General features: G+C 30.0%; 1 protein-coding gene across 6 annotated transcripts in view; it reads left to right on the plus strand.

Annotated features, from left to right (window-relative positions):
* LOC107437138 (uncharacterized) overlaps positions 1-23227 on the plus strand; it is a 175716-nt gene that overhangs the window by 82120 nt on the left and 70369 nt on the right. For 4 of the 6 annotated variants that reach the window (XM_087159760.1, XM_087159757.1, XM_087159761.1 and 1 more), the window contains exon 2: positions 2760-2869. The exons of the other annotated variants lie outside the window; for them this stretch is intronic. The gene's annotated coding sequence lies outside the window, so the exon portion shown is untranslated. The remainder of the gene's footprint in view (positions 1-2759; positions 2870-23227) is intronic. 6 annotated transcript variants of the gene reach the window in all.

Genomic DNA, 23227 nt, shown 5'->3' on the forward strand with positions numbered 1-23227 from the left:
ATTAAAAGAAGTTTTGTGTATGAAAAGCAATATTTTATTTAAGAAACAAAATTGTGCAGATATGCCTCATTGGCCAAATCAATGGACAAACCATTTAGTTGAAAACAAGTTTTTTTTAATATAAAATTTGTTTTATTTACAGAACTTGCAACTTTAATTTATCATTAAAACATATAATTAATCTCAAATGGAATAATTATTTTTCAAAAAGTCGAATTTGTCAATAACCGTCTCAAGTTAAGAAACTAACGCAGTTCAAAAATTTCTCAATAGGAAGGGCTTACTTTAATTGAATTATTAATATTTTATGGAAATCTTCAGAGCCCTTGACAATAACAGAAAAATAAAATTAGTAGTAAACATACGTCACAGTATTAATAAAAAATATTTATTGAAATGGTGCGTTTACGCACCGTTGGCCGAAAATGGGCTGACTACAATAATGTTAAAAGCAGTTAGTTTAGAAGCAGCAGTAGATAGACATTTTTCATTTTTTTCATCGTAAGAGCTTAATAAAAAAGCAGAAAAATATTTTTATAAATTTATAAACACACATTAGTTTGGAAATAAAGGTTTCTTGACTTTTGTAAGTACCATTTATCAGGTTAATTCTTTAATGTTTCCGCCACTATAATAACAGTTTGCGATAATCTATTTCTTACAATGCCAGTTAGATTTTTAAGCATGTTAATTTAAAAATGTAAAGTGTTTTTCGATCTTGATATCGAGAGTAAATAAATAAAGAAAATAAAGAGGCAAGAAAGATAACGAAATTATAAATCGCCGAATTAGTTAAATTATGAATCAGTGAATGAATAAGAAAGGAAACCACTGAATCAGCACACCGACGTTAAGGTTACTCAGTAAATTGGAAAATCAGTTTTTGAATAAATAAACAAACTGACAGACAAAAAGCTTTTAAACTAATGATTCATAATACAGCTTTAGAGGACATTTTTCACGTTGTAATTGATTCGGCATGATATAATTTGAGATCAAAATAAAGAGTTTGTAACAATTTTTCTAGATTATTCTTCAAATTAAATGGCCAAACGAAGCAAAAATCTATGAAATATGCAGTGCGCAAAAAAATTAACACACTGAATAATTTTTAATCTAATAATCGGATTTTCATGTACTAAGGCTCAATTTTAACACGTTGAATGCCATGGGGGTCACCAGTGACCGGCGAAGCCAAGATTATTAGAAACACATAATTCGAGTAAATTTTTAGTTTTTTCATATTATTATCGTTACTAAAATAGTTTGAAAAAATTAATGCACTATAGAACACACAAAAATAGTTTTATTTATATGCACAGAGATGCCAACTTGCCTCGGACAGCGAATAAATATTTTCAAGTAGTAGTTTATTAATTGTGATTCTTGGTTTAATAAATTCAATTTAGTAGATTTTTATCCACCACTATTTTTAAACAATTCGTAGGCTTGTATAATTCACCACTTTTTTCATGTGCTGCTAAACCTTTTAAAAAACTAGCAAAATCAGTCTAATATTTGCAAATTTAGTTTGTAGTTATTTACCGTTTGGCCAGACGGGCAAGCTATGTAAAATTAGCGTGGCATTCAACTTGTTAGAGGTGTGAGGGGCTAACTTTAAAAGAACTAGTTTATTAGCGAAGGTGATGTAAGTTATGAAATAAGATGCAAAAACAAATTGTCTCTAAATAAACACATCTTTTTTTTGCTGATGGATTTGGAATTTACTATTAAACCATATCTGATAGTAGTGATCTGAAATTCATGGTCTCAATAGTTTGGTGAGGACAGAGGTAAAATGTTTTCGATCCATTAATGTTAATCTCACTTTTTGTGTACAAATGTGTTGCACTGTACGAATTAATGGCACAAAATCATGAATCAGATCTATAGCTTCAAACGCAAGATAGATTATTCAATATAGGTGCTCTGGTCTGACGGAGTTATAAACAAAGAATGACACAAAAGTGTCAATCAAGGTAAAAAAAAAGGAAGAAACATTTCATAAAGTAGTATCACGGAATCTGTATCTGAAGAAGACAAATCCCGAATAACTCATGATATATGACAAATGCTGCTACGGTTAAAAATTTTCAGTTCCTAATCATTAGTTTTTCGAATGATTTTTGATTTCACTACTGTCAAAGTTCTACTCCATAGCCTTGTAGTTTTGAACCCAACCAAGAAGACAAGAGAACTCCTAGATCAAGATGGATTTTTGATGGAACTAACCCATATTAGGGCTACAAGGAGAACCATGTAATCCTCCCACGGTTAAGATTCTAATCCGTCATCCACCTACCACTGAGAATGTTTTTGCGTCAGAACTGTGGTTAGTGCAAGTCATCACTGGGATTCGAACCTGAATGTTTGGGTTGAATGGAGGTACTGGTGATGACGTTTAAGTTCCTGATTAAATGTCATAAGAAAATGTAAAAGATAATAAGAGCCGAACGATATTGAAATAAAAAATATAATCGAAAGCGACATATTTCCTGAATTAAATTATAGTTGATTAAACTGAATTTTATAATGTTCGTTTGTCTTAAAATTCCTTACATTCTCCTCAATAAGTGAGTGTAATAATATAAAATGTTTAAAAAACCATCTATTCTTTAATTATCTTTTAGACAATAAGAGTATTTGTATATATTTAAATTATTTTTATTTTTCATACTAATGTATAAGGAATTCTTTGAAAAATTCATTAATTCGAGCATCTATTCTTTCATTCTAAATAGTTTTCCTTTCTTTTTCAGGCAAATGACAATAAGTCACTTTTTCTCATTGCTTATTCCTGGTTGTGGGGTTGACATTTCAACCGTTCTCAAACAATTGACTTCGGAACTATTTATTTATTCTGATTAAGGTAAGAATATAAATACTCCCAATTCAAAAACAATTAAAATTAAACAAAACAAGTCTTAGACTAAAATATTGTCAAAAATCAATGAATTAATAAATTTTTACTGTAGTAAAAATTCTCAGCCAGTGAAGCTGTTAAAAGTAATATGTAATTATTTAATATATCTTAAATTTAAATTTGTACATAGTATGTTTTCCTTTTTATAAAGTTTTTTTTGACAGTGATTAAATTTATTTTAGAGTTTCCTATTTCAAAATACTTTATTTTATTTTAAAGTACCTATTACAACTTCATTCAATAATCTTAATTGACTAACATTTTATAAATTTGTGACTTAACTGAGATCAACTTTGATTGATATAGAACTAAAATTATTTCAAGCGCCTACTAATAAAGCATTTAAAGCTTCTATAGAAAAGGTTTTCAAAATGTTTTACATAATTAATCCATGAGTTAAAATTAAATATATGTTAAAGCAACATTAAACACAAATTTATATAGACTTTCAGAAATTAGACATCCTTGGAAAATATGTTATTCAGAATTGAAATTAAATGGAAGGCAGTAATATTTTTTTATGACGATTTTTTTTTTGTAAGTAGAAACGCTTCTTTTTCAGTAGCATTTCATGATTAGAATAATAATAAGAGGGTAACTTCAGAAATAATTATATCTGTTGAGTTTTTTTTCTTGGCAGTGTTCCAATGTTAAAAACTGGAAGAGTCACTCATTCAAATAACTATTCGGTCTTGACTTTTGACTTAAAAAGTTAAGGTTAAACAAAATGCAAGAAAGCAAGAAAAATGCAAGAATTTTATCTTAAAACAACGTGTCTCCTGCCATAAAAGCATGGAAAATTCATAATAAGTTACAATATAAATAAAAATTTTTAACTTAAATTTCACTATAATTTTTCTTTTTTGGTACTTATGTATTATCCCGGCTACCATTTATGCCTAAACTTAAAATAAATTTAGAAATGGTTCAGATTAAAATATCATCTTATTATCAACTTATATTTATCTCATTTTCTTTATAATTATTACTGTTTTAAAATAAATTTGAAACACACCAAAATTACTTCGTCGTGATGTTAGCGAAAATGGTTGACTAGATAATACGTGTCTTTTTTTCAATAAAAAATGTGCTAAAATTAGTGTTTAAATTTTACATAACTTTCAATCTGCGCCGCGATGGCTCAGGGGATAGAGCGTTCGCCTTCCAATGAGGCGAACCGAGTTCGACTTCCAGTCGATACGAATTCCGCATCCGGCTTGCACCGACTACAGTGCTGACTTGAAATATCCTCAGTGGTAGACAGATCATGGGTTAGAGCCTGCTTGCCGTCAGGCTAACCGTGGGAGGTTCTCGTGGTCTCCCTCTCCACGTAACGCAAATATGGGTTAGCTACATCAAAAAGTCCTCCACGAATGGTAGGCACTAAACTTTATTCGTTTCGCCTTAGAAGATGCCAGGGTTTTTACTCATTTCGCGTTACCCAGTGGGCACCTGTAAACCAATGTCACGGAGGCGAGTAACATTGCCCACGCCACACTGCCACAAACCCACTCATAGGGTGGGCCACATTCACTCATCACACACAACAGAAGACAACACAGAGAAAGAGAGAGAAGCATCCATGCCCAAAGCGTGATTCGAATCCGCGGCCATTGGCTTCGCAGTCAGGCGCGCTAACCGCTCGGCCACCTGGCCGGCTCATAACTAAGTTCTAATTTATTGAAAAATATTCCAATAAGTAATTTCGGTATTTACGATATGATATCTATTTCAAAGAAAGAAATAGTCTGCGCACTTGGTTAAGGTCTATTGTTTAATTGTTTTTGTATAAGAAAAGTTAGGGCCATCTATGACCGTTAACCATTAATTAAACATAATTATTGGCTATTCTTGCTAATTAGTTTCAATAAAATAGTATATGCTGAAATCTCTATCGCTTTTTTGCATTTATCAGATTTGTTGGAACTAATATAGCTTTAAGTGATATACTGACTAAATGGTATGAGGGAATCAAAAATATTTTCTTTAAAACAATGTTTTGATTTATGTTTTAAACAATAAACATTTACTTCGACAAATAAAACTTTCTTAAAAATGAGAGATGTTGGGAAATGTTTTCTTTCAGAAAATTTCTCAGATTTCTTATTTTCTCAGATTTCTATCAAAATTGTTTACCAGCAGCGCTTTTTTGAGAAATTTTTTATCGTCTTTTATTGTTTAGTTTCATTTATGAAGCAAATTCTTGCTCAGAACAGTAAAGATTGCAATTTTATATACAGAAGTGTTCTTTTATTTCAAAACAAAATTAATAATATAAAAATGAAATACTTGCGGATTTATATAAAAATGAAATTATTACATACACTTATTTATTTTTAAAATTATTTTATGATATTTAATCCATTCATTATTAATGTTCTATCATAATCCATGTGATAATACTATTTTTGTTTCATGCGAAAAGTATTGCTGTAAAAACGTTTTTAATTCAGATCTCAAGTGAGTTTTAATTCGTATTTTAGGGAAAAAAGGAACAAAATCATCGGAAACTATTAGATAAATTGGATATACAAAATATTTTTTAAAATTAACAATCAACTAAAGCTATGTTTATTGATTTCTTGTTTTAGGTAAACTTTTTTATTTTATTTTTTATCATGTTTTTAATTGTGAAATGCTTCTAACTTAAAGTTAACTCTGTTTTCTTTTATTATATGTATGAACATCTTTTCTTATTCTATTCTTAGTTAGCCTCCTTTACATACTGTGATTTTTAATATCACTGATTATATATAGATACTCCTTCTTAAATTATGGAAACATTTTCAGAGTTACCGTATCTCAATTATAAAAGTTTGTAGACAAAAATTTAAGAAGGTGTTAAAAATCATTGCCAAAAAATAAAGAACATACGATGTTAAATGAACTACAAAACTTATGTTTATTAAACATTTCTTTATGCTGATCTATTTTCTCACTACAAAAAAATTAAATGAATTGGATTAAACAATCTCTCAGGATAATTTTTATTTACCTGGTATTATTTCTATTCATCAACATTAAATTAAAATTATATATATATATATATATATATATATATATATATATATATATATATATATATATATATATATATATATATATATATATATATATATATATATATATATATATATATATATATATATATATATATATATATATATATATATATATATATATATAAATAAACATTTAAACATTTTTAAATTAAATATAACAAATTTGTGAAGAATTTGGTATAAGGATTGCGCAGCACTTAAATCAATAATTCCGAGTAATTGTAAACAATCGTATATTAATTTAACGCGGGACACAAGGGACGTTGATAATAGTATTCTATAATTCGGCAGTTCTTATTAAATTGATCAAATTTACGCTACAATAATTAGAAAAGCTATAGCAAAGGTGACAACTAAGGTGAAGCAACTGGCTTTTACTCATAATCCTAAAACAAAAGCGTTATTTAAATATTAATGATTTTTACCTTAGTAATAAACAAAATGGTAGAAACAAGTTAAAATTGCTGATTGAGTTTCATTGATTTTAAGGTAATTTGTTTAAATCGAGAAAGTTTTCATCTCGCTAAAACATGAAATTTTAATCCATTATCACCTTGCTGAAATATTGGTATTGTTATCGAATTCCTTAAGTTAGACAGTTGTGTTGAATTTACAGAACAAATAAATAAATATGCCAAAAGAATTTGTTTTGTAATCCAAGTTAGGAAATTCAATACTTCCATCTGAAATCGTCATTTTTGATCCAATGCTGGAATAAACGCCTTTTTGAGATTTATAAAAATTGGTAAAAAAAAAAATCAATTTGTTTTGCCATAGAAATCCAAAAACGATTCGTTTTGTTCTACATTTATAGAAACATCTACGAAAATTAATTGATTTCAACTTACACAATAGGGTTCCCGAATGAAAATTTAATTTACGGAATCTAACATTTAAGTGATAATAAGATTTAAGCCCGTCATGAATTTTTATATCTATTACCAACAAATATTTGTACCATCCATCTTAACTATTCCAATATATTGGGTAGGCTTTTCAGAGTACTTGGATGAAAAGTAATATGTACAGAGCAAAAACAAAGGAATTAATTTAAATAATTTTTGATTTAATGATACGATTTTTACTTCCTAGGATACTAAATAGTTACTGAGAAATAAAATTTTAAAAATAAGACTTTCTTAAAATTCAATTTCTCAAGAACTATTTGGCCATTTTCACTCCTATTCCACTACAATGTTTTTTACTGTAAAATTTAATATCTTTTTTTTAAAAGTGATATTTGTATTTAGTTGCATTGATTCAGTAAATATTACTGTAAAAATTACGGAATATGTTCCGTCAAACTTTGCGGTAAAAATGAATTTTACAGTAAACGGTACTGGCACCAGTGATTTTTACAGTAATTTGAACCGGAAATTTTATATGAAAATTAGGTATAAGGTAAAAATTTCAAAAGTAAGCATGAAATAAATATATTTGTTATATTATTAGGATAACTAACACGATTTCTTTAACATTTTCTTAATATGTATCTCGAATTACTTAGTTAAATTAGTTTTAACCCTAACTATTTAAAATACGCAGTGACCTAACAAAAATATTGTAATAAGGTTATTTAAAAGTTCTGAAAAATATCCTTCGAAGTTTTATCCTGTGAAATTTATTTATTTTTTCCCGTAAAATTTACTTATTAAATTTTAGAAATTTTTTCAGTCATAATTCTAGTTACGAAAATGTTGACATCAAGTTAATTTTAAAACAGATTTACACTGTTAAATAGTTACTTTCGTTAATTTTTACTGTTGAATTTAGTAAACAGTATATTCATCGTAAATTATAGTGCTAAGTTTTTAAAATGAACAGAATAAAATTACAAATAGGGCAGGCTAACAGAGGCAGATGATCGTTTGGGTACATATATCATGATAGTAATCATGGCTTAATACATCATGATAGTACTCTACATTCGGTATGAGTGTTTTAAGTTCAATCATAATTGATAATGGTACAAGTTATTGTACAAAAACGATCATCCGTTTCTGTTTATCGTCAGAGATCTTAACAATCATCAAATTTTTGAGAACATAAAACTTTGATAAAGAAAACTTTTTCTTGTCTAAAACTCAGAGAAAGTAAATGTTTGGTTCCGTGTATTGACAATTTTATTGAAGAATAATTTTTGAAAGCAATGTGATTATCATTTTTGTTATTCTGCCTTAAATTATATTTAAGTACAAAATAAAATTTCAAGTATAAAATATTTGTTCACATTTCCTTCTTATATTTTGCTTCTAACTCCTTACGTTTTGTTAATTATTCTGAAAGTTAGGGGTATGCTTCATACAATGATTATAACTATTGTTAAAAGTATGATCTTGTTTGAGTAATCATTACAAAACTTTTTGTTGAGTTTGGAGTGCATCAAAGCCGAATAATGGTGCAGAAAAAGTGCTTCAAAATTGTTTTTTTTTTAAATTTAATTTTTTAAGAACTACTGAAGTTAAATAGAAACTTATTGTGTCGATTTATAATCTTACACTGAGATAAAAATGCATTGACGAAACTACCTGAATGTCGTAAAATTTACCATGTTTTTGGCTCTATGGAAACTCCAAAATCTCAGTAATTTTCATCGAAGCACTTTGGTAATAGCGTTTGGTAAAATAAACAATAAATCGTAATATTGTTTATTTTACCAAAAATGCATTTCATAAATAAAAAAATGTGGCGAAATTTCGTGATTTTACTATGATATCTTAGAGCATGGGCTAAAAACTATTTATTCGGTTCAATTTACCGTTCAGCTTTGTATTTTTTAACAAATGTGTGATAATGAAAACTATAATTTTGAAAACCATAATTCACGGTGAACTGTTACTATAAAAATATAAAAATTACCAAGTAAATAACTTAAATATTACATGATTTGGTCTTAATTGACAGAATTATGGTTATTTTTACCAGAAATGTCATTACCATACAAAACTGTAACTTTCGAAGAATTGTTTTCTCCTTATACTATGCGTCTGCCAGAAAATTTTTTTAATTGTCATTTGGGACATGAATGACAATTTATTTCCATTTTTGCTTATTTTGATGCAGTTTTGTAATATTTATAGATAGGAATTTCTCTGACCTTCAAATTTCTAATTTTTAAAACTAATTTAACCATTTTGTATAATTTACTAAAAAATTTCCCTTCAGAACAAATAAAACAATACCAAAAAATTTTCAGTTTAATAGGGAGATGTCCCCTAAACTCCATTATTCGTGGTTGTATGCATTTTGTTCAATTTTAAAGTAATCAATATCATCATCTGGCTGTTTTTCTTTCCATTAAAGATGGTAAAAGACAACAGCTTTTTTTTGAAAACTAACCTTTTAAATGATTAAAATTAATTCTCAGTTTGGACACGTGCAATAAATAAGGAAACCGTAAACAAGCCCGATTCTCAGAATGAATTTGGTTTCGATGAAATTAACTTGGCACTCTTTTCCATTTTAACAAACTGTTTTCTTAGATGAACTGAATTTTCATTTCGTTAAGTTGGCTATTAAGAAGAGTGAAGACATGACGAACGCAATTTCAACCAAACCTTCTTGACACATTTATAACAAATTACATGCAGTTCCGTTGCACTTTTAAATTAGTTTACACGCTTTACAAAAAACAAAGAGTAAAATTCTATACTTCATTAGTAAAATGTATTTTTATTTTTAAAATTGTTTGAGACCAGCTTCTACTGTAATCTGCTTAATTATTTTTTAATAATCTAGCAAAAATATAAAAAAAAAATTATGATTAAATTTAATAAAAGTTAAACGGAATTAAATAATTCAACTGAAAAATTCTCCATTTTTTATGAATATACATGATTTAATGCATATTTTGTGTAAAAGATTACTTGTTTTCAGGAAAATAAAGTATTTGCAATTAATATAACAAGTTTAGTTTAAAATGAGAAAATCATCTATAGTACGATCAATATTTCTCTGTAACTAACTTTGAAAATATATCATAAATATAAATTTACGCTGCAATAAAGCAACAACTCAACCTACATATGACTGCCATAACTATATCTTAATTTGAAAAATCTGCCTGTGTAAATATCAGGCTACTTCGAAAATTTACAAGGATTTTCTTTTCAACCTGGAATATTTTAGGCTCGTTGCAATTGGTTTCAGACAATACAATAAGCCTTTTGAACCCGTACAAAAAATACTAAATCAACCTGTATTTGCTAAGGTCTATTCTAGTGAGACTTGAAAGCTAATTACAAACGGCTGGAAAAAGTCAGGCTAATTAGCTATTCATTTTTTAACTAAACTAAATATGAATGGATTCGTTGTAATGAGCCTTAACTCTGTCGGGTTCATTTTATTTTATTTTATAACCATAGTTGAACAGCCGACCCAATTTCGGGTTTACGATTACCAATGTTCGACTCCGTAGTCTTGTAATTTTGAACCCAATCCAGAAAACAAGGGAACTCTTGGATCAAATATTGGGAGAAATTTGTCTTCGTGGAAGACATTTTGATGGAACTAATCCGCATTTGCTTTAAATGGAGAGGAAAATCACGAAAGCCTCCCACGGTTAGCCAGACGACAAGGGGACTAAAACCCATAATCCGTTGAGGATATTTTACATCAGCACTGTGGTTGGTGCGAGCCGGGATCGGTATTCTTATCGAACAGCCATCACTTAGATTCGAACCCGGTTCGTATAGAGGTATTTGAATTGGTGTAGCGCTTCTAATCAAGAAAATTTTAAATAAATTTGCTTATCCTAGCTTAAAACTAAAATTTGCAAGTTCTTCTGATTTAGATGTACAGTCGCACATGCTAAAAAAATATTTATTGAAATATATCAGAGTACCAGTAGTAAATATAAATAAAGAAATAACATATAATGAATGATTTTTTCATAAAAAAATTTTGATTCATTCCGTTGTCTCGATTGAACTTTAAACCTCAAAACCAGATTTTTTCCGTTGGATGTATTTACTCTCTTAAACAATGAATTTTATTGAAAAATGTAAATTTGTGTATTACAAATTTCTTGCCGATGTTGACATTAGTTTTCTTACACTAGATTACAGTAATTTTTAAAATTTGGTTCAAAGCTTCAAAAGGGAAATTTTTATTCATGGAATCTTTCCAAATCCATTTCCTGAAATTCTTTGAAAAATGAGACAAAAAGTTTAATATCTAGACAAACATATGGTCTCGGATTTGTCTAAAGAGCTGAGCACACAAACTTGTCAGTTTCATAACTCCCAGACTTTTTAACTTTGTTTAGATAAGGGTGTTAGCTCTGTCAACACCGAAACTTAATTGGCGAAGTTCGAATCACAAATCTCTTCTCAGAAACTTTTTGATTAGCATCAGAGATTAGCAAGAAAAAAAAAATGTATTCTATATTTTAAAGTCGATATTATGTACTAGATTTTGACAGGATTATAGCATAAACTTTAAAAGTCTATGAAATTTTTCACTGTGATAGTTGTAGATAACAAATTAGCAGGATCGTTTGTAGGATTTTTAATTGCGCAATTTTTATTGTGTTGTGATACAAACTGATATTTTACCCTGTATTTGTCATTAAAGACAGAATATACTGACTTATACATTATGGCCCTTTCGTTTTTCAAAGTGAAAAGCTCCTATTTTAATTCTATAACCTCTAAGGTCAAAGGCAAAGAAAAGTTTAATTATTATATTGTTGGTCAAAACTTTACTCCATATGACCGGAAGGATTTGATATAATCGAATTTGTGGACTCAATAAAAATATTTTCTTTTTTTGATCGACCTTTATTTCTTAGTGAGCAAAGGAATTTATTTAAAATTTTATTTAAAAAAAAACAAGTTTCATTTTTAGAATGTTAATCTAGATATGGTTTTATCGAAAACGGAGATAAAAATTCTGGTAAAATTACCGAATGATTGGGCAATGGTGTAATAATAAAACCAAAATATATGGTATTTAACACATTCATTTATTATTACTTTATTAAGAACATCACACGCTTCAAAAATATATAAATGGGAAATGACACAAGATAGGTCGACTGTTACTTCTCGTTTATATATTTTTGAGGCAAATTAAGTCTTTAATCAAGTAATATCTTACCGCTTCAGTTTATTGGGATTATTTATTTAATTCATTTAATAATTTGCTAACATTTAACCAGAACTAAATTATAGTTCTTATTACCACACATCTGGAAATAAAATACAAAACTGAAAAGTAAATTTAACCGAATAAATGGTTTTTATGCCATGCTCTAAGGTATCATAATAAAATTACCAAGTTTCACCACATTTGTCAAATTTTATCACATATTATCAAACCAAATTTTATTGTTAAGTTTTTTCAAAATCTTCACCATTATTTTTGGTTTTCCCATAGAGCTGATATCATATGGTTGATATATCATTTACACTGTAAAATTATAATCAAATTACTGTATAAAGTACAGGCACTTTGGGAGCATCATCCATAAAATCCATTTTTACCGCAAAGTATTAAACCATAATTTTTACAGCAATATTTATTTAATTAGAGTGATTCAGTGATTTTACTGTGATTATTACTGTAAAAAGTACGGTATATCAGATTTTTTGTTTGTTTTATATCATGATCCGGTGAAAATGAATTTTACTGTAAAAAGTACCGACACCCTGAGTGCGGATACTTTTTTATCCTAATTTAATTCGAATTTTTTAACAGTGCAGGGCAGAGACACGGTAAATTGTACTATATTCTGGTAGTTTTGACCATATATTTTTCGCAGTGTAATATGGTAAGGTTATTCGATAAAACAGAAAATCTATAATTAGCACTATAGCTTTGTTCTCAATTCTGAAGAAAAATTGAATTTCGGAAAAAAGTTACGAGACAAACTCATTTTAGGGGAGCACTTTTGAGTGAAACTAACCCGTTCGATGCGTCGATAAAAACTAATACTTCTGTGGCTATAAAACTAACGTTTTATTACTCTTACGTTTATTACTAACAGTTTTTACTCTTACTATTTTCATTGCAACACTCTCCAACTGTCTAGCCAAGATTAATATACCAGATTATTTGTCTGAGTAACAAATATACTCCTCACAGCCAACACACATAAATTATTTTTGAAATAAGTACATGAACTTATAGTCTTCCTTCCTACGATACAAACTCGTACCCATGGCATATAGCATTCGCGTATGTTTATGGACACATAGATAGGCACATTTATGATGGACCAACAAAATATAGGAGATAGCCACAATATGGAAAATATGGTCTCCATAGTTTGATCAGGAGAACGGTCCAAAGTTCAGACTCCTTAATGTTAATTATACTTTTTGCGTATTCTGCAATATATTGATAACTTTTTAAGCGAATCGGAAAAAATTTTGTTCGCAATTATAAATATTTTTTTTGCAACGATAAATCCATGCAAAAAATAACTTTCAGTAAATGTATATTATTTTTTATTGCATTATTTAATAATATTCATTATAATATTAATATTGCATTATTAATATTATAATGAATATTATAATATTAATAATGAATATAATATGAATAATGAATATAATAAGAATAATGAATATTATAATATTAATATTGCACTATTTAATAATTTTGAAGTTTTAGATAGACAATTTTTACATCGTTTTAAAGAATGTAAATTTACATGGTAAAATACTTTGGCTTGCTATATTTTTGACCAAACTATGTTAACAGTTTTCTCAGATTGCGGTAATCTGAATCCGCCGAATAAAGGGTATGTTTATTCAGGGAAAGTACATTGTGTCTGATTTCGTAGCGTAAAATATCGTCTGCAGTAATTAATTAACTTATTTGAGGTAAGATCAGTGAGATTGAGTCCGCGTACGTGAAGATCGGATTATTAGATCAAAAATTAGTTTGGGGGGGGGGCACTGGACATTGAACTGGCTCTTGCCCACCTGATATGAGCTATTTAACTGTTTTTCCAGAAACTGATAATATCCCGACAAATTAATTAGTAAGCGATAAACGATGCTTCAATCACCATCTTTTATCGTTATTATTGAAAAGTTTTGTATTCCTGCTAAATTAATGTTATGCAATCATTGAAAGCAATTATTTATTTGAAATATTAGATGTCTTGATAGTTACGTTGAAGTAACTGATATAACAGTAAATTTGTTTGTATGTGATGTTTTACGAACATCTTGAGTGAACATAACACATAGGAATTTATTTTATTTTATTTATTTATTTTTGTATTTCATCAAATGTAACTGTTTTTGTTAATTTAAATATTTACGCTTTCAAGAAACTAACAAAAGCTGCTTCCAAACTACAGCTTTTGGCAAAGCATTAAGTGTTCCGTTCCTTAGGGAAATTACTCCAAATAGATAAACGGTATAGAAGACTTAGTTAAAAAGAAATTTTGAAACGTTACCTTCTGTAGCAGGTATCAATTCTGAATATAAGTGAATATGAAAAGCTATTACGAAAGTGTGCTCCGTAGAAAATTTTGGTTGCAACGATTTATGGTGGTGAGGGAAACTAAAAATTTTGCAGTGCATGCTGTCACGTTTTTTTTTCCTTTTTACTTCTCACTGTCATACCTTAATTAATTAATTAATTAATTAATTTTTCGTTTGTTCAATTAGAATTAATTTAATGGCTTCATTGAAAAAACATTTCATTAAAAAAAAACAAGCAAAATTTTAGTAAAATATTTGTTTTAATTTTCTCAAAAAACTGTTATTTTGTCAATAATTTAATAAAATTCTTTGCTCGATAACTACAATTGTAAACTTAAAAATATGTTTAGTTTACGTCACCAAAAATGGTGGTAACTAAACACCAACATTATTTTACTTTGTAAAAGTTAAATAACATTTTTTAATGAAAGGGGAACACCTTCTCCGAAATTAATAAAAATAGCACAAATAGATTCCAATAACTTTAAAAATAAGTTATTATGTTCAACCATCGAAGAGTGAAAGTTTTCCGCTTTTTTATTAAAATAATGGTACATTTTATTAAAGAAATATTACGTTATATAATAATAAATCAATATTTCATCCAAAACAATTTGATTGAAGTATAATGTTTCATTTAAAGTACATTATCTACATAATTATAAACGCGTTATCTACATAGTTATAAATCTACATTATTAACATAATGCAAATATACACAAGTGGGAATCATTAACTTTCGATGCGTTCACTCCCCCTACTTTATTTAGAGTTTTTCTTCCTAATATGTGTTAAAATCACATTTTTAACTATTCTGTGAAATATTACGCGTCGAGTTCATAATAAAGTAAACTAAACAAATTTAAAAAAAAAAATTATTTTCACAAGAAATACGGAATAGGGTCTGTTACGGATCCCGTGTGAAAACAAGGCACTAAATTTTGTATTATTATTATTTTTTTGAGCTTCAATAACATTTTTCGGTATAATAAAAATAATACTGTTATGTGTTAACATATTACGAAGAAAAATATAAATATATACTTTTTTTTTTGAGAAATCTCGTGATTATAAAATTATTATGATAATATAATAGACCCCACTTCGTAGTGAGAAGATCTCATTCACTGAGAGGACATTGTGAGCAATTATTTTTTTTAGTCATTAAAGCGTGAAGCGATTAGTAATTACATTTCCATAGAAATCTTGCGTTACAAAGTATATTTTAATAAATTTAGACCCCTTTCCAAACTTCTCGGCAAAACACAAATTCATCCTTTCAATGCTTTTCCACAATTTAATTATTTTTGCAATTTATAAGGAATACCTTTAAAATATAGTTATAAGGAATACCTTTACTAGTAAAAATATACCGTAAATTCTATTTCCCGGTAAATGATAATATATTTAAACTGTCTTGAGGTGATATCATTCACGAATTTTGCCTAGTAGTATGTGAATTATGAAATAAAATACATTCCACATTCCAATTCCACATTCCAGTTTTACACATTCCAGTCACATTAATGTGACCACCACCTACTTTCGACGTCAACGTGAAATAACCAATCACAGAAGGCAGGTGGCAGCACATTACAGTGGAGTGTATTTAAAGGATGTCCTAGGGCGTATACCGTGCATGGCAAAATGGCATTGTCCAAAATCATGTGGTGCACCAAGGGCTATAGATGACAGAGGCGAACGAAGGCAACGAACATGCGTTTGGGGCGAATAGACGTGCAATTGTTGAGCAACTGACCGCCCAGATGAACCAAGGGGCTACCAAAAGCGTATCCTCAACAACAGTTCAGCGAACGTTTCATGGGTCTCCGCAGCAGACACCTGGTCAATGCTCTTGACAGGTGGTCACCTTAATGTGACTACACTGTGTATATGCGGACGAGTATTTTACGCAAGAGGGTTTGGTACCGTCAGCTGTGAAGGGAAAATCGCATGGTATCGCGTATGTTTGATCATGAACCTGAACGGGTTAAATGTCTCTCAAATTAAAATAGAGCGGAATAATAAATCCTTAAATAAGGAATGAATAAATAATTTGCTGATAAATACCTTTATTAATCATATAAATCTTCTGTTGATAAAAGTATAAGATTTCTGGCACTTCTTTGTTAATTAATGATTTCATGATTTATATTCTTAATTTATAACCGGCGTTGAGCAGCTGACACAATTATGAGTTTTCTACTGTCAAGGACTATTCTACTATTCTCCTTTATAACCGTCGTTGAAAAGCTGACCCAATTTTTGGGTTCATGACTACTAATGTTCAACTTCGTAGCCTTGTAATTTTGAACCCAATCCAGAAGACAAGGAAACTCCTGGATAAAGTATTGGGGGAAATTTGCCTTAGTGGAGGACTTTTTGATGGAACTAACCCGCATTTGGGCTATATGGAGAGGAAGCCCACGTGAACCTCCCACGGTTAGCCTAACGGCAAGGGGACTCTAACCCATGATCCGTCTACCACTGAGGTTATTTCACGCCAGCACTGTGATTGGTGCAAGCCGGATGCGGAATTCGTATCTACTGGGATTCGAACTCGGTTCACCTTATTGGAAGGCGAACGCTCTATCCCCTGAGCCATCATGGCTCAACCTCTCCAGCCTTGTAATTTTGAGCCCAATCCAAAAGGTAAGGGAACTCCTGTATCATGCATAGGACTTTCGCGGAGGATTTTTTGATGGGATTAATTCGCATTAGCGTTACATGGTGGGAAAAAAAACGAAACATCCTTTGGTTTGCCCAACGGCAAGGGTACGGCATTCTAAACTGTAATTCATGCATCACTGAGAATAATTTATGTTACGTCAGCATTGTTGTCGGTGCGAGTCGCTAGAACAAGCCGAGAGCGTATCGACCAGCCAAACCTAGGTCACCTCGCTGCGAGGCGAGCGCCTTATCCTCTGAGCCACCTTGACTCAAGGATCCTATAATGAGATTTTTCTGTCCAGTAAGAATTCACCGACAACAGTGGAAAATAGATTTAGATCAGATGATTTTTTTTTAATGTTGCTTGAAAGTTCCGCCTCTGCTTGTTTCGCTCGTCAACCCCTTTGGGTCCACTCAGTCATTTTTGTTTTTTTTTCTCCTTAAAATATGATACTTTAAAAAAATACTTTGTTGATAAAATATATAATTATTATAAATATGTATTTTCTTTGATAGAACGTTTTGTTAGAATGTTAATCGTAACAAAATGAATGATTACTTGGATTTAAAAATAATCAAATGTACTTGAAACCAAATATTTAAACGTAAAAATGTTAAATATGTGACGTAATAAGAAGCAATAAATTTTAAGTAATTTTGCTTGTTAACAATGTTATAAAGGTAAACTTATATTGTATTACAGTTCAAACTGCAAACGGTTTTTTTTTCACTTGAGACAATAAAAATTTTAATATAAATTTTTAGTTTTTTATCTAGCCACATCTGATCACTTTCGTTTAATTTTTATTTTATTTATTCATTGTTTGTTACTTTTGTTAATAACGAGCTCATAAAAGGATTATTGCGAGAAAGATACATTTTTCCACAACAGTGGAAAAATAAACATTATATAAAAGCAAAAAAAAAAAAAAAACATTTATAAAAGTCCTGAAAAAAGCACTTAAATTACTGTACAAAAATCGCTACCAAATGAGTTTCGGTAAATATAACTGAGCTTTTCCATAGAGCCAGAAATACTGTCAATTTCATCATATTCTGAACAATTTTGATCATACTTTTTTTTATCAGTGCTGCTGTAGCACTAAAATGAGTTCAACACCTAAAACAAGGATGACTTTACGATTTTTTACAAAATAGAGACACATTCAAAATGACTTTTTGTAAGTTTATAGGACATACAAAAAATATATTTTCTTCTAATGTACCTGTTTATATAAACACAAAGCATTCATGTTTTGAGATAAATAAGCTATTTCAGGACCTAGGAACAAAAAACTTACTTTATTAAGCTACCTAACGAAGGCTACTCACTGGATCGATGTTTAAGATTTATATTTCCTTAAATTATACGTATCATGTTCTAGAGCTATTAATTACGCTAACTATTCATCCTTACCAATCAATTTCTAAGAACTTTGCTATTAAGAGAAGTCTTGTTCTACCCATTATAAGTCATAAATGAAGGAAACACAACACGAACAAAAAGTTGTAGTTCCTAGTAAGCTGTTTCTATTACATTATTATGAAAATTTAGTATTAACACTTTCTCTATTTGAGGCCTTAATAAACAGTTTAATCATTTTAAACTGCTCGACTTCATCATGAAATCTGAATCTGTTTCAAAAATATCCGAAAGTTATAAATATTTTTTTTTACGAAGACACGTTTCAGTTTTTAATTTCCCTAAGGTACTGATTCTTTACTTTATTTTACTTCCAACGATGTTGACTTATAAGTTGCAATTTTAAAATAATAATTTGTGCACTGAACCAAAAAAAGGAGTAACCCTAGTTAAATTTTGTTCTAGTAATCGGATTTGCATAGTGAGAGAGAAATTCAAATTTAATGAATACAGAAAAAAATAAACGTACTTGTAGGGTAATGAATTTTCTGGTTAAAAACAGTAGATATTGCTTTGGTAATAAAACCAGAATTTATAGTATTTAAACCATTCATTTGGTTATTTTTCAGTTCGTACGATAGTAATGTTAATCAGAAATTCTGGTTTTCAGAATTATATTTTTTATTACATAACGCTTTGCAAAAATTCAAATTTGAAAAGTAAATTTAATTTGAATAAATAGTTTTAATGCCATGCTCGAAAGCATTGTGATAAAATTACTAAATGTTATCACGTTAACTACCTAACAACATGGTAATAAACCCGAATTTTATTGTTAATTTTACTGAAATTCATTACTAATGCACTCTGATAAAATTTCCGCTAATTTTTGTTCTCATAAAGCAGAAACATTGTAAATTCTACCACATTCTGGTAGTTTTGCCTAAATACTTTTTTTCTTAGAACATGAACTATAAGACAATAGTTTGAAGGATTTTTCGCAAGTAAGACAATTAGTTAATGCTAACTAAGTTTGGAAAGCAGACACAAAAACGAACTTTTTTTTTAAATAAACATATCTTTTTTTAAATAGAATTGATCTTTGGATTGTAAAAGTATGGAAAAAAGGGGTTAGCCGCAATCTAGAAAACATGTGGTACCAATAGTTAAGACAGGAAAGAGGTCTAAAATTTGGACCCTTTAATGTTAATTTTACTTCTTGCATATTTCGTCAAATTTCAGGTTTTTAATTTTCGTTTAATATTTAGGATGAGTTTTAAAATAGTGTGCAATGAGCTTTAGATTAGTTGGAAAAGTTACCGTTGTAAGTTGAAATATGCACTGTTAGAATTTTCATTCTAAAATTACGGTAAAATAGCTGGCAGCAGTCTGTCCATCCACTTAATGGTAAAGTCGACGGTAAAAATGTACTTTTACCTTTACGGTTTTAAAACCGTTTATACTAGTATAGTTAATGAACTACTAGTATAGTATCAGGAATGCAAAACTATGCGGTTTTTTAACAATTTGCAATTACCTTGGTTTCAAAACCATAAAAAAATTTAAGTGGACATCAGAGCTCGGCTTTTCGTTAGGTAATTGGCATTTTAGTTAGTTGAGTTAGAGTTGTGTTTTATCAAATGAAAAGTGGAATGTAGTTTAATTAGTTTATCTGGTTGAGTCACCTATTGCACGAGACGGGAAATACCTGACTCTTTTGCATTAAGCAGTTTTATGGTGCTGCCATCTATGCATGAATGAGAGTATCGGATTCTAATAGTCTAGGACACTGTTTCTCAACGGGGGCGGTGGGAGTATGCTCAGGCAGGGGCGGTAAGCTTGCTTTGGGCAGTAGGGGGGTGGTGGATATGTTCTGGGCGGTAGGGGGCGATGAGCATGTTTTCTCATTCAAATTTAATTTTAAAATTAAAAAATAAATTTAGTGAATTAATATTAATTAGATAAATAAATTAATTGATTGATATTGAAGAAGATATTGATGAAATTGATATTGAAGAAAAAAGATTAAATTTATATAATAAACTAAGATTATCCGATTCACCATTTGTACCGCCAGCAATAAAACGAACTTAATCTACCCATTCTCTCCAATTTGTACCAGTGCATGCGTCAGGTTTTTGCCTCTGACTCATTCAAGCCATTTGGTAAAAATTGAAATGCATACGTTTTTGGAATGGATGTTTGATTTGATCCATGTTTCTTATGATGGTTTTCGTTCTCTTCCTTCCAGTTTCCCACTCCCCCTTGTTTCTGTTCGATTTAGTTGTTTATTTGGCCAGGTACAAGAGTGAATTAGTTCTTTATAATAAATTATTTATTAATTTTGAGAAATAGTTGATTTTCGTCCATTGTTTATATTTTGCTGCCACCGACAATGTCGGTTTGCAAAAATAAGTGTCGACAATACAGTGTCTCTTACTTGAAGTTCTGGTTTGTTCAGTCGCCGTCGAACTCTCAACTACGCATGTATATAGTTTGTAACAAAATTTTATCTAATGAGGCAATGAAACCTTCACGTTTGCAGAAACATTTGCCAAAAATTCACCCTAACAAACAAAATAAATATTTACCATTTTTCGCGAACATCAAGGACACGTTTCTGAAGGCACCTTCAGTCTCAGGCTTACTAGCAAAATCATCAAAAAATGCGATGATGAGTTGATAGCCTCTTATAATATATAAAATTTAATTGTTAAATCTGGGAATCTTTCATGCCATCGGCAAAGTACTACCGGCTATCAAGGAAGCTTTATAGAAACAGTTTTACACCATTCAGCCGCATCCAATGCAATAAAAAATATCACATTAAGTATCGATACTGTGCGACGACGAATTGATAAGATGGCTGAAGACGTTGGAGTTTCTTTATGCAAACTTTTGATATCCAACATATTTTCCCTTCAAGTTTATGAGTTACTCAGTCAAGGAGTCAACCTTGCCAAGTAATGAGGTTTTACTATTGGCGCACGTCCGGTTTGTTAAGGAAGGATAAATTATTCAAAAGATTCTTTTTGAAAAAAGCTTGATTGTAGTTACCAAAAGTGAATCTATTTTTAATAAGTCAGTACTGTCAAAGATTATTTTTAAAAAACGAACATTCCTCTTGCGAATATTATATATGTTGCTACTGATGGAGCTCCTGCAATGGTGGGTGGACTTAGTGGGTTTATCGCCTTTTTGAAGAGGGAGGATCCTCATATTTTAGATTTTCATTGCATGATTCACAGACAGCATTTAGTTGGAAAATATCTCAGCGATCGTTTGCATCAGTCATTGCAATATGTCGATCTCTGCTGTGAATAAAATTCGCAGTAATGCTTTCAAAGATCGATTATTCAGATAGCTGTCTAAGAAAAGCGATGAAGAATTCAATTGCTTGCTTCGACACACCAAGTTTCATTGGCTTTCCAAATCCAAGGTTTTAGAATATTTTTTTTATGGAAGACAGAGATGTAGCTCTGAGAGACAAATTGCTAGAATTTCAGAGAGACGTTGCATACATAACGGATTTATTTGCAAAATTCAATGGTGTTAATTTGCATACTGATCACTACAAAATTAGTTATTTCTATCTTTCTAAAGAAAATCATTTTGAAGAAGCAGAATTTTGATCGGAATGAGTTCAGCCAATTTCCAATCTTATCGGATCTTAAAAGGAATGGTAAAATTCCCTCTGGTGATACATAAAAATATTGTCAACACCTTGAGTCTTAACACATGAAATTTTCAGGCAGTTTCAACGATAATTTTTTTGTCCCAGGAAGTCCCTCAATGGGTTATGAATCCTTTTGTGAATATTGAAACAGCAGAGGTTTAGTTTCAGGAGAAATAGGTTGAACCTTTGCTAATGAAATAGTGATCGTCTCACAGAAGTCTGGCTTCAAAGTGACATTTGTCACCTCTACCCTGGACTTTGGACTATTGCCTTCCCTTTCTCCTATTTTGCCGAACAAAAATTCAGTGCAATGACAGATCTAGTCACAAAATAAAGAAAACGCGGGGTCTTGCGTCTTTACCTCACTAAAAATATTGAACCGAACGTTAAAAAACATGCTCTGAACCATCACGCAAAATCATCCCCCTGACATAGTAAGTTGATTGTTTCGTTGATACTACTTTTTATAGTAGAAAATTATTTTTGGGTGTTTTTTTTTAATTATCTAATTAAGAATCAGTGACTTTTTTAACCATTAGTTTCTGCATTTTTTTCATCACCATATTTATTTTAATTATAACAAATAGACTGCGATTACCTGCTGGTTGAAAAGTATCCAGTTAACTTGCACATAAGTTTTAAGAAGAAAAAAAAACCCTAATTTAATGCATAAAAATTTTTTTTTAAATGTTGCGTCTTATAATTCAGCACACCCTCTTCTTCCCCATGCTCTAAATGACTGGATTTTCACACAGAGGGGCGTTGAAATTTTTTCTTCTCCTTAGGGGGGCGGCAATGTTAAAAAGGTTGAGAATCTGTGGTCTAGGATCACAAATTAGGGAGAGCAGAACACTTTAAATTCTTCACGTATTGAAGGGAATGGAGAAAATTTTGTTGGTGTCGACGCTGGTACTTAAACCCCCGCTTTTTCGATCATGAGAATTGACAAATTAGCCCTCTTGTCGATAATATGTATACCCATCTGCAAGGAACTATGTGGCTTCATTAGGTGGACCTAGTTTGTGTGCTAAAATTCTGGTTGCTTAACCGTATTAGGTGAAAGCAGTCAATAAACGGTTTTTCTCGCAGTAA

The sequence above is a fragment of the Parasteatoda tepidariorum genome, chromosome 3 (assembly GCF_982258835.1).
Source record: "Parasteatoda tepidariorum strain Cologne lab strain chromosome 3, Ptep-v5.0, whole genome shotgun sequence".
Classification (NCBI taxonomy): Eukaryota; Metazoa; Arthropoda; class Arachnida; order Araneae; family Theridiidae; genus Parasteatoda; species Parasteatoda tepidariorum.